This window comes from Vespa mandarinia, chromosome 11 (genome assembly GCF_050613455.1).
Source record: "Vespa mandarinia isolate Hongniang chromosome 11, ASM5061345v1, whole genome shotgun sequence".
Taxonomy (NCBI): domain Eukaryota; kingdom Metazoa; phylum Arthropoda; class Insecta; order Hymenoptera; family Vespidae; genus Vespa; species Vespa mandarinia.
In genome coordinates this window covers 725,339-738,052 of record NC_140820.1, presented here as the reverse complement: position 1 = coordinate 738,052, position 12,714 = coordinate 725,339, and the positions used below count along the sequence as shown (strand labels likewise).

Genomic DNA, 12,714 nt, shown 5'->3' with positions numbered 1-12,714 from the left:
ATCGATACAATCGTGCTTACGCTAACCACCAAAAACGGATACCTATTCTCTGGACAACGAAACGTAACGAGGGAACGCGATACTATCGATTCGAGTAGATCGAACTGCAAGGATTGTCAGCGATGAATGTTTCATTGCAATTAACAGGGGAATAAATATCTCGATGCGCGTATCGCAAAATATTTATGTGTAAAATAAACGTAAATATGTCCATGCGTACGTGTAGAAAATATATGCCAGAAGAATTAAATCGTTTCAGGTAACAAAATTCAATTACCGAATGTTCCTGGAACGAGCCAAAAGTTCCAGATGATATGATAAACATAGATATGGAAAGCGAGAGATCCGTTTGTTAATTACGATAAGTCCGGACGGTAACGAGCCGAGAATTTATAATCGTTTCTAACGATTTTCGTGTGCTATGATCGTTCTTATGGAATTCCTCTTTCCGCGATCGTCGTACGGGTGTAGGATCCGAACGACACACATACACACACAGAGAGAAAGAGTGAGAAATTCATCCGATTAATTTTAAACGTCGACGTGTCCTCTTGCCAAAACCGTTGAAATATTAGTTATGGAAATTTTTTTAAGCCGTAATAATAGCGAACGAACGATGAATTTCAGCAGAAATAGCAATAACGATATTCTCGACGATATGCCGTCGTCGTTTTCCTTATTTTCCCCGTCTTACTTCGATACGACTGGCAACCCTCTGTTTTTCGTCGAGCGCTCATGATTCGTGCCGACGATCATAAACGGAAATGGAAATTAGGGTGAAAACAATGTTCCGTTTCTGAAGCACGACAATCCTCGTCGTTAGCTAAATATGAAGTAGGAATGGGAATAGCACTTGGTTTCTCGGATTAAGGTCGATATACTCATACTGTAAACGACTTTGCAATTATGCCTTTTCCTGTTATTCGCGGATAATATGAATGATTTTCGCTTGGGTCGACGTTGCAAGAAAAAAAGAAAAAAGAAAAAAAAGAAAAAAGAAAAAAAAAAAAAGAAAAAAGAAGAAGAAAAAAAAGGAAAGAAAAAAAAAAAAGAAAAGAAACCGACGAAAGGACTGCAGCAACGTATAATAGATAAACGACTAACGATATATAAAATCGATCTCGCCATTAAATTCTAATCAAGTGTCGACCACGACACCAACAAACGGAATTATTCATAAAGTCTCGCCGACGCTTCATTTTCAATCGAGGGCTCACGTTTCAACCGGCAATTTGTCGGAATTCTAAAAGCCGAGCACGTGACATATATTGACGCACGGCGCGCGCACCTTCTCCGATAATAATCGGAGTAATCGCTTGTTTCCATTATGAGGACTATTGACACATTCTACCAACAACGTACGTTTCAATTCGCTAAAACACATGGACTAGCAATGGTCAGGCTTATCAGGTATATTGAACTTTACAATACACACTCAATTCTTTCGATTCTTTCATTTTTGTTTTTTTTTTTTCTTTCTTTCTCTTTTTCTTTTTTTTTGTTTCTTTTTGTTATTTTTTTCATTTTACGGCATTCGTAACTCGAGATCTTCGTCGAGATATCGAATAAATTCTATTTCAAAATTACCAACCAACTGTGTTTTTCGATTCTTTGAACTACCGTGCTAATTGACTATTATTCGATACTTGTTTAAAGCATTGAAACGAGTACTGAAAGGACAAAGAAAAGAGAAAAATGTTGGAAAGAGAGAAAAGAAACAGAGAAATGGTTTTTCTTGTTGAAATGCTTGAAACAAAAAAACTTTATTGGAAGCACAACCGATAAAATATCAAAAGTATTGGTAGTATCGCATAATTTACTCTCTTTTATCCGCAGACGCAGACACACACACATCTACGTACACGTCCCCTTCCTTTACATAGTTTTACTACACTTCTCTCTCTCTCTCTCTCTCTCTCTCTCTCTCTCTGCTAGTATACGCGTACTCGTTATTATATAACACTGTGTTTTACAATAGAATTGTGAGTTCCTCTGTAAAGGCTTAACAAAGCATAAATCAGCCACAATTGAACCTACAATGACATAATGATATCGTTATTCTAGTTGTATATATTTTCTGAAGAATAATGAAACATCCTTAAAGTTTCTTATTACTTCCAAACTAGATAAAAAAAAAAAAAAAAAATATATATATATATATATATATATATATATATATATATGATGAATGCGTAGTATGATTCGATGATTGCGCGATAAATTACGAATAAAAAAAATGTGCGCGTGCGAGAGAGAGAGAGAGAGAGAGAGGAAAAGGTAAATCTAAAATCATCGATCATAAAACGGATATCTCGACTTCATAAAGCGATATTTAGAAATCGGCTTTGATCGATCGAAAGTTACGATAGGGAAATAATTTCTGGCTGGTAGAACGATCAGAATAGGGGTGTAAAACTCAATTATAAATTTAATGGAGAGGGTAGCATGGTACGCGCAGAGCCCAGCACCTTTTCTCTCGTGTATTCTGTGAGTCATCGGTGTAACTGCTGACCACGGTTGAAAGAGAAATAAAGAGAGAGAGGGAGAGAGAGAGAGAGAAAGGAGAAAGAGAGAAAGAGGTTAACATCCAACACATATATATAATCATAAGTCGAAGCACGTGGAAAGGGTAGAAGTAGGAGGGCAGGAATAGAAGGGATTAATCCTCGATAACGAACCATTACCAGATATAGAATACGTTGCATTCTCTCTATGTGTACCGTTAGGGAAATATAATAGTACACGTGCTTCTGATATACTATTTTTCTATGTATATATATATATATATATGTACACGTAAAAGAGATACAAACGCCATTGCACGTATTCTCGAGATTTCGTAGTGGGATTCTCGATTTGGTTCTATTTCGTTCCCGCTGCCATTTGTTCGCTTGTATCCATTTACCCTCTCTATCATTTTACCCTTGTAAAGAGAAATCTTGAATAGCTGGAATCGCCCCGGTTTTCCTCATCTACTTTGGATAATGAGTGGAACGAGAACGTAATGACGTACGAATACGATGCCCAATTCACACGGCATGTATTTAACTATTCCTAGGTCGATTTGCCACTGTTAATGGAGAACGTCCTGTTGGTTAAAAAAAAAAAAAAGAAAAAAAAACGAAAAAAGAAAAAAAAAATAATATCATTGTTTCTCAAAAATACTAGAAAAAAAATATGATCTATTTTTATTTTCATATATTTTAACGTCTCTTTCATTCTATTTTTTGTCGACGAATCGGATGTTCACGACTGACACATCAGAGTCGGATCGGAGATTATGGTCATCCATATCGACCAAGTCTTCACATATAAATCAAACTGTTAAAACACGAATACATAGACGAATAATTGGATTGTAAATCGAGTTTAGTTCCACAATTAAATTATTGGATTCAATCCCTTTACAGGTAAATGACACTGCTTACTACGCTTACATACATACATCTACATATTGTATTCACTACGTGATATTTCTATAGTTATTCCCTCTCTCTCTCTCTCTCTTTCTCTCTCTCTCTCACACACACACACACACTTTCTATCTGACTGCCTCTATTCTCCTTGATCTTCAGTTTGATAACAAGTATGTCCTAATATCAACCGTATATTCAAGTCAATATGTTCGAGAAATGAACAAAATTGACTTTATAGCGCCCATAAAATCGATCGTCTACTAAATAATCACTTTAATCCAATTTCGTTTCGGATGAAAGCAGAATCGAGAAATTCGATTAACTCGACGTACGAACGTCGATGAGAATCATAGAGAGAAGGATGCGCCCGCGTTCCATCCTCGCAATATGAAATTGCATGTCCATGCAAGAAGCGAAGAGAAAGAGATAGATAGATAGATAGAGAGGGAGAGAGAGAAAGTGAGAGAGAGAGAGAAATCGAGGTTCAACTTTGTGTCCTTCTAAGGATTCCTTCGTGTTAGAGAATGTTAATTGAAATGCACCAATCGCTTTCGAAAATGAGGAAATTTCTTGATCAAAATATTTATAATAATAATTATCGATAAAAGATAATCCCGAAACGAAATAAATACGAAACAATTATTTACTTTCATTCCTATGAATTTTGTATACTTTTATTTATTATATTCAAAATGAAATTAAATATGAAAAGAAAATTAAAATAAATGATGATTTGAAAAAATAGAGAGAGAGAGAGAGAGAGAGGAATAGATAGAGAAATAATAGGAAAACTAAATGCAGCGGAATTAATTGATGCAGTATTAATACGCAACATTATTAAATGCAACTCTATATATGCTTCCATTATACAAATATAACTTTCAAAGGAAATCAATGCGATATCGTAGGGGAACCTATTATCAAATCTGATATCAATTTGTCGAATAATGCGTACCATCAAGATGTCTGAGAATATCATTCAATAGAACAAATTAATTTTCAATAAACTCGATCGAATTCATACTTTATAATATGTAATAGAATCTTTCGTTTACCTTTTCTTTTTTAATGACAAACAACAATTGAATTACGAAAAAAGTGGATGTAAAAAACACTCTGGTGTATGGCTCGTATACAAATCATTGTACCCGAATTACTTTTCAATTTCAACGAATTCCAATCACCCACATAGATAGATAACATATAGATAGGCGTACATTCTCTTGACCACGTAAACCGCCTCTTTCTTTATTCACTTTCTTAGTGGTTTATGTTTCTTACGTGTTCGCATTCCTGTTCCGACTTATCGGAACGATTCCGGAATCCGTATTTTCCGCATCTACGAACGACGAATTTCCTATACGAAAGGGAAAGAAAGAAGGTGAAAAAAAGAAAAAAAAGAAAAAAAGAACAAAAATAATGGAAGAAGTCGAAGAGAGAAAGGCAAATAGGGATGAGCGAGCATGGAAGAATGAGAGCATAAGAGATAAAGAAAGGTAGAAAGAGAGAGAGAAACAGAGAGAGAGAGAGAGAGAGAGAGAAAATGGCAAGAACGGTAGCAGCAACCCCCAATTTTCCTCTTTTTCCCCGAGCACACGAATTCGTAACTTTCTACGGGAAAAACAATTTCATGTGATACCAGCGAGAGAAACGTAGAGAAAGAAAAGAATGGTAAGAGAAATAGGGAAAAAGGGAGAGAGAGAGAGAGAGAGAGAGAGAGAGAAAAGGGAAAAAGGATGGAGAAAAAAACAAAAGGAAGAAACAATGGGAAAGAAAAGAGAACGGTGGACCGGTGCCGCCAATAGGAGAATCCAATTTGGATTATCGAAAATTCATGGAACCACTCCGTATCCGCGTGTCCGGCGAAAGACTCGTGGATGTGGAGAGGGTACGAGGAAAGGGAATTGAAGAGAAAAGGGGTGTTGAAATGAGGAAAGAAGAGACGTCATGTGGGGTCTAGGGGTAGCTACGGTTGCACCGGTTCTTCTTGACACACGGAAATATACCGGAGATAATATAAAACGTTGCTTTCATGAATATGTGGACTCTCTCTCTCTCTCTCTCTCTTGCTTTCCTCTTGAGTAGATCGTTTCTCCAAGCCGTGCACCACCCACGTACTTCTCATTCTTTTCCTTGTCATACCCCTCCTACTTTTTTTCTTTGAACGTACCGTTTTACTGACTCCAAATATATATATATACATATATATATATATATATACCTAACTATTGTAGAGGCGAGACTTGCCTCTAAAAAATTAATCATAATACGTCGGACATACCATATCCATCCTTTCGTTCTAAAATGAACCTGTTACAAATAATATTATATCTGACTTTTCGATCAAGCAATTTTCATTCCGGTCAAATTATATATTTAATCATGAATAAATATCTATCATTTTGTATTTCATTTCGTAACATCGAAAATCGTTCTACAGAAATCATTCTACGCAGAGAATATCCAACTATGTTTTTATAATATTATATTATGAACAATAATTTTTGAATTTCTTTTTTCTTCTTTCTTTTTTCTGTTTTCCTTTTTTCTTTTTTCTGTCTTAAATAATATCTTACGATGAAGAACGAGGAAAGATTTCTCGGTGGTTTTCAATTACTAGGACAGCGATCAATCTTAGAAGAAATTAACGTCGACATTTTCGAGATACTCGAATGAATCGCAGAAAGGCGCATCGTCGTTGCATCATTGGCTCATATTTCTCCATCTCTCTCGATCTTCCTTCGCGGCAGCGCACGTACAACATCCCTTCATTTTCTCTGTTCCTTTCGGTCGCCGTGTTCCTTCGGCACGATTTCTGCTAGAAAGCTAGAAAGAAAAGATGAAAGAAAAAGTATAAAAGGAAAAAGAATAAGAAAAAAAAAATAAGAAAAAGAAAAGGAAGAAGAAGAAGAAGAAGAAGAAGAAGTCGATGCGAGCGTCTTCAAGAAAAAGTTTTTACGCTTCACGACGTTCCCCTTTCCCCTTTCGTCTCTCTCTCTCCATTCTTTTTCTTATTCTTTCCGTAGACCCAAAGGAGGAAAAGAATCGGGCAAAAATATTTTTCCTCGTGCCTCGTTGACACACGCTAGTGAACTAGCTGGCGAAGAAGCACGTACAAGAAAAACAAAGTGCCACTACGAGTGTCATGCTCACGAAACCCATCTTACTTTCTGCGGTATTTCCGATTGGTGATATAGTCGTTGATGGATAATAATAAGAAAAAGGAAGGAGGAAGAAAATGATCATTTTCTTTTTTTTCTCTCTCTCTCTCTCTCTCTCTATATCGCTCTCACTCTTTTTCTTCTTTTCTTAATTAAGCCTATAAAAAGGAATTTCTTATACTTATTAAGAAGAGCTACGGTTTATGAGTTATGGATTCTATATTATTCTTACATTAATAAACAATTCACGAATTGATCAGTTCGGTAGTCAGTTAGGTCACTTACGCGACTACATGCCGTTGATTATCATTACAATTTCCTCATAGTTGGATAACCAGTGAAAGGTAAAACAGAGTTGTTGTTACTTCCGTGGTTGTTGTTCTTGTTTCAACCTGAGGGCCAGAATCTACTATTGGAGTAATAAAACGTAATCCATTTCAAGCTGGTAGATATGTATTGACAGGAAACAGAGCGTCTGTCAATAATGCATATACTCAATGGTATGGAATAACATAAGAAAAATAAAAAAAAAAAAAAAAAAAAAATAACAAAAGCAATAGAAATAAAATTAAACTGAATTAAATTAAATTATAAGAAAAAAGAAAAAAACAACTGCATATAACAAATGCGCTAATAAATAAAATAAATAATAGACGCGCGTGAATACGCATATGTAGTACGTAGAGAGTCTTTCCCGTCAAATTTTTCACAGGAACGACGTGTTCAATGGAATTACGTGAGAGAGAGAGAGAGAGTGAGAGAGAGAGAGATCGAAGAGAGGCCACATTCGGTTTTTCGATTTCTAACTCGACGAGCGTGCCACGCGCAGAATGAAAATTGAAAAGCCATCGTTTTCTATTTATAATCGTGTCGCGTGCTCGTTCATGCGTACGCTCCCGGTTACATATGTAGGTACGTATAGGCGGGAAAGCTCATGTCGTTGTAACGACGAGATGGAGAGTAGAAAATTTTCCCTCGATTGTAGTAAAATAAATCAAGTAGAGAGAGAGAGAGAGAGAGAGAGAGAGAGAGAGAGAGAGAGAGAGAGAAGAGACCGGTAGCTTCTATGCGCGACCTATGTACGTCGATTGTAAAACGTGTCGGCTGTGACGCTCCATAAAATGAAATACGTTACGCGCTTTTATCGATTTTCAACCCTAAAATGATTTTATATCCTGACTAGAATTGACTGATCGATGGGATTAACGATCGATAGAGAGATCGGTATGCTATCCTGTTCGGCTTCTATTTCTCTTCAAAATTAAAAGCGTAAATTGTAAAATCGTACTAGAAAGAAATGCATCGATACAAATGCCAATCGAACAGATTAAGCGTATATATACTATGTTTCATTAAATAGAATATAAATCTACCGTGAAGCTGAAAGAAAAGTCATATTTATAGTCGAAAGTCTCAGATTGGAAATACAATCGAACGATTCATACGGACAACTCTACAAAATTTAATGCTCAAGGAGAAACGGAAATGATAATTTTATAAATTTTATGTATTAAAAAAGAAAAAAAAACACTATTTCCTTTTTCCTTTGAATATTTGCGAAAAAAAAAAAAAGAAAATTTAATATGCACGAGAGAAGAAGGGAAAAAAAAATATATATATATATATATATATATATATATATATATATATATATATATATATATACATATATAAAGAAAGCGTAGCTTCGATCGAAATGAACTCTTTCGCACTAACGAATCAATTAGGCGAAGCGCCTATAAAACTGTCAGTTATGAAATATCCGTTTGCCGAGGCGCGTAATCTCTTAAATCCGTGCGTGCGTCAATCGAAATCTCACGAATATTTCGTTAAAAAGTGAGAGAAAAATCGGTCACCCGATTCGAGTCGAGACCTACCTCACCCCTACTCTCTTTTTCTTCCTTTATCTTTTTTCTGTAGGATTTTTTATTAGCTCGGATCGACGGTGAATTGCGAGAACACTCGCGTAGTTTTTTTCTTACCATAATTTTTTTTCTTTTTTCGTGTGTCACTCTCATCGAGTTGATAAAATATCGAACGAAGGAATGCATTTTCAAGTGTAAAATTTCCACCTTTCACTTATTTCTTTCTTCTTTTATTTCTCTCTCTCTCTCTCCCTCTTACACGATTTAACATCGAGCCACGTCTCCGTAGTACACTCATTTTCTCTCATGTCAGCACGCGCCGGGCGTTGCGCCGACGGGCTCGATGGACGGCGACTATTTGTTTTTCGTTACGCGAAATTGCGACCCGGTATTTCTCGAGAGCTCGGCAAACTACGCTCGCCATTGACCACCAACTTGCAACAAGCGAGAACGTTCTTGCTCCTAAAGAACGTATTTGTTCTTCGCACGCAGAGCACCGTTTTGAGTAAGACAGAAGGAATGAAGGAAGAAAGAAAAAGAAATAAAATTGAAAAAGAATGGGGATAAATGGGAATGAGCTTCGATAAAAATCTATAAAAGAAAGTCAAATTTCATACTTGGGGCTCGTTCGTGAAAGCGTAAATTCTATCGAAAATCAAATACGAATCGAATGTATCCGAATAACGTCTCGTTGGATACGATGATAGACGATCTTTTCATCTCGTGATCCTCGAAAAAAAAAAGAAGAAAGAGAAGATAAAAATATAAAAGGAGAGAGATAGAAGGAGAGAAAAGGAGAGAAAATCTTCGGTGACGGAGGATAGAACGTCGACGATGTCGGCAAGGAAGATATGATTCATCCTTTTCGGTCTGCTGCCAGGATCCGGGATCCTTAAGGGCTCGCCCGAAGCCGTCGTCGAAACTTCGATTTACCTTTCGTGACGAAAACGATGCACATTATAACGCGAGTGCTTCCCTTCGCCAGCCGAAAATATAAAATTACAAGCCAAATACGAAAGATACCTTTCAAGGTACTCTTTGCCCGTTAGTCCTTTTTAATGGTTTCCCATTGAGGATAGAACGATCATTCATTGAGATTAATCTATCGTTCGTATTAAAAAAAATCATTGATTGTATTAATAATTATTTATATGGATGATAATAATTATATATATGGAGATTAGTTAAAAGGTATTCTTTTTGTTTCGAATAAATGCATATACAATAATGTAAAGAGTGTGGGTTATTATCTAGAGAATACTTCTTTTTCCTAGCTCTATTTTCAACGGACTGCATAAACTATGTTCGCACGATTAACGTCTGTAGGGTAACGCGTATAGTAGGATTAATGAAGCGGTTAATGAATATGCATCGAGTAGATTAGAAATGTTGTGGTACCCAGGTAACACTGGTAGCTGGTATAGAAGCCATGCTCGCTTGAACCACGATATAATGATAACTTGTTATCATATGCATATATATTTTGTTTCATGTGTATTATATACATATCTATATATGCATTCATATATATATATATATATATATATATATATATATATAGATATAGATAGATATATTTTTATAATACATTAATGTTTCGAATACACCGATGTAACAAGTGTCAATAGTATATATTATCTTTCTTTGAAAATCAAATATTCGATTATATACATTTTATAACGAGACGATAGACGATCAAAGCTTCGCTTTGACCACTCTTCTGAATAGAATAAATAAATATAACATCGAGTTTCCAAACTTTTATCGGAATCATAATATCGATATAAAAGAGGCCAACATTTTATGTATTCGATAAACGATAATACTTTTTATTTTTTCGAAACTATCGACTTCAATCGAAGTTGGTGGGCCGAATTGTCCAATAAAGCGGTTTTACACATGTAACTACTTAGGGGGAAAGGAAAATCGATGAAAGCGTGTACCAGAGAGCTTCGAGAAAGTAAGGGATAAGTGGGTGGGCCAAACGTGGGCACGGAAAAATTTTCTTTTGACGAAACGAAGGATATAGAACGTAACGAAATCGTTGAAAATACCTGGAGAAAACGTCGAGTGCTCTGGCAGATTGCCATTGTCGCCGGGACAATTCAATCGCGAAGTTAGCTCGTTCCCTATAGAAATCACATAATGTGCGGTTACCCAACTTTGCTCCCCTCTCCTCTCCTTCTAACCTTCTCTCTCTCTCTCTCTCTCTCTCTTTCTCTCTTTCCTTCTCTCACTTACTCTTATCATCCTTCTTCCTCGTAGCCGACGTCGTCGTCATCGTCGTCGTCGTCGCGCATGGTCCTTCTACGAATATCTCTCTCTCTCTCTCTCTTTCTCTGTCTCCTATTCTATTATATTCCCTTCCTTCTTTGTCTCTGTATATTTCCCTCCCTCCTTCCATCTCTCTCTCTCTCTCTCTCTCTCTCTCTCTCTCTCTGTCCCTCATTCTCTGCCAACTATCCCATGGGAGCTAACAAATCAAAAACACCCCCAAAGAGCCACCCGAGATGCCTCGACCCCAACTCACCGTCGCAAACTCGCGAAAGGGGCTAAATTAAAACGCATCGCGGGACATGTCTGCATCGAATTTATGTCAGCCGGCATGTTCAACATACGAAACTACCGAAACTGTGTATTTATTATATACGAATCGACAGGGAATGAATTCCTTTCTCTTTTTTGTTCTCCTTCTTTACTCCATCCCCTCCTTCCTATCCCCAAAGAAAAAGAAAAAAGGAAGAAGAAAAAGAAGATTCGCATTATAATAAACGATAAATTATTTATCAAGCTTTCTGGATAGAAATTTCCCGATAGTAAAAGAAAAAAAAAAAAAGAAAGAAAGGTTCCACGATGATTCCATTTTGGACATTAAAATTCGATCGAATAATTTTCAAACTAATTTTCAAAATGTATATTACATCCTTCATCGTGGCCGCGAGGAATTTCATAATATACGCGGGTACGTTTCTGTATAAGCAAACGCGTTCCGAGATACCGCGAAAATAATCCACGGACGAGTCTCCTAATTCCAAGTTGGTCAGTTTGTAATTAGTTGAAATTTCGACGCGAGCGTCCAACGAAATGGTGACCCTTTGAAACATATGAAAACTCAGAGTGAATAGTAAAATAGGAGAAATAGGGAAATAGGAGAAAAAGGAAAGGTGAACACTGTCATCGACTCCGAATGCGGTAACTATTCTGTAGAAAGGTTTAATTAACAGCTCGACTATTCGACCACTTTTTGCGAAAGTTAATACGAACTGTATTAATATCGAAGATTTAAATCAATTGTTCACTGGTTCGCAAAACATTAAATACTGTTAATCAGTTCTAGAGAAAATAACGCGAACGAAATCACTTACCAATATTTATGGTTGTGAGAGATAATGCATACGATATTTATCACTCTTTCTCTCTGAGCTACATCAATTTAAATAAACGGTGTATTCAAGAGGAGCATTATGAAGGCATTAACAGTTAAATCGTGTAAACTCTTCAGAAGCTATACCGTGAAACATTGAGGACTCATTCGTGTTTAAAAATTGTTCCGAATTCTTGAATGTGTACCGACTGTAAATTTGCATTTGGTGCTAATTTCAAAAACTGGTCAACCATATAAAGAGAAATACGATATATAAATATACCGTAAAATTCTCTTAATCATAATCGTTCGTCGATACGATATTAAAACATAATCGAGCAGAAAATCAAATTGGATAAAGTAATCATCGTCGATTGTCAAGCCAATTAAGAATAGAAGATCTAATAATGTTCTAATAAAAAATAATAGATCTAACAATGTTCTAACAATGAAATAATTCATTGATTCATAAATCTTTCAACGATCGTACGATCGTTATTACTTTCTTGCAAAGAGAGAAGAGATATCGATGAGACTCTTCTGAAATGTACAATGCCAGAAAGAAGAAACTATCATTTCTAATAAAAACTTACTCCTATCATCTACGACATTTAGAGAAAAACTTGGGAAGAATAAGTCTTAAGATACCATACAGAAAGAGTCTTTGGGGAGTCATGCCGACGGTATTTTTCTTCGTTGTTCACTGAAATGTGTGCCACTGGTATGAAAAAAAGAAAAAAGTCGAAAAAGAAAAGGGAGAAGAAAGTAGAGATTCCGTGAGTACCCGTCCAATTAAGCGAGCCTAACGCGCTGAGGATAGAAGACAGCGAGAAGATGGGTAGAGGAGATTGGGGTGGGGACAAAATGAGAACGTAGAAAGACTGAACAAAGAGTGAAGGACGGTAGGA

General features: G+C 36.2%; 2 long non-coding RNA genes across 2 annotated transcripts in view; one reads left to right on the top strand and one right to left on the bottom strand.

Annotated features, from left to right (window-relative positions):
- The first annotated feature begins 1,364 nt into the window (after window positions 1-1,364).
- The window catches only part of LOC146872660 (uncharacterized), a 43,165-nt gene continuing 31,815 nt past the window's right edge, over window positions 1,365-12,714 (top strand). Inside the window, exon 1 of the long non-coding RNA XR_014982719.1 lies at window positions 1,365-1,410. This is a non-coding gene — a long non-coding RNA (uncharacterized LOC146872660). The remainder of the gene's footprint in view (window positions 1,411-12,714) is intronic.
- On the bottom strand, window positions 5,819-7,052 carry LOC118441294 (uncharacterized). The gene is made up of 3 exons (XR_004838069.2): window positions 6,810-7,052; window positions 6,584-6,735; window positions 5,819-6,242 (listed from the first exon to the last, which is right to left on the bottom strand). It is a non-coding gene; the product is annotated as an uncharacterized LOC118441294 (long non-coding RNA).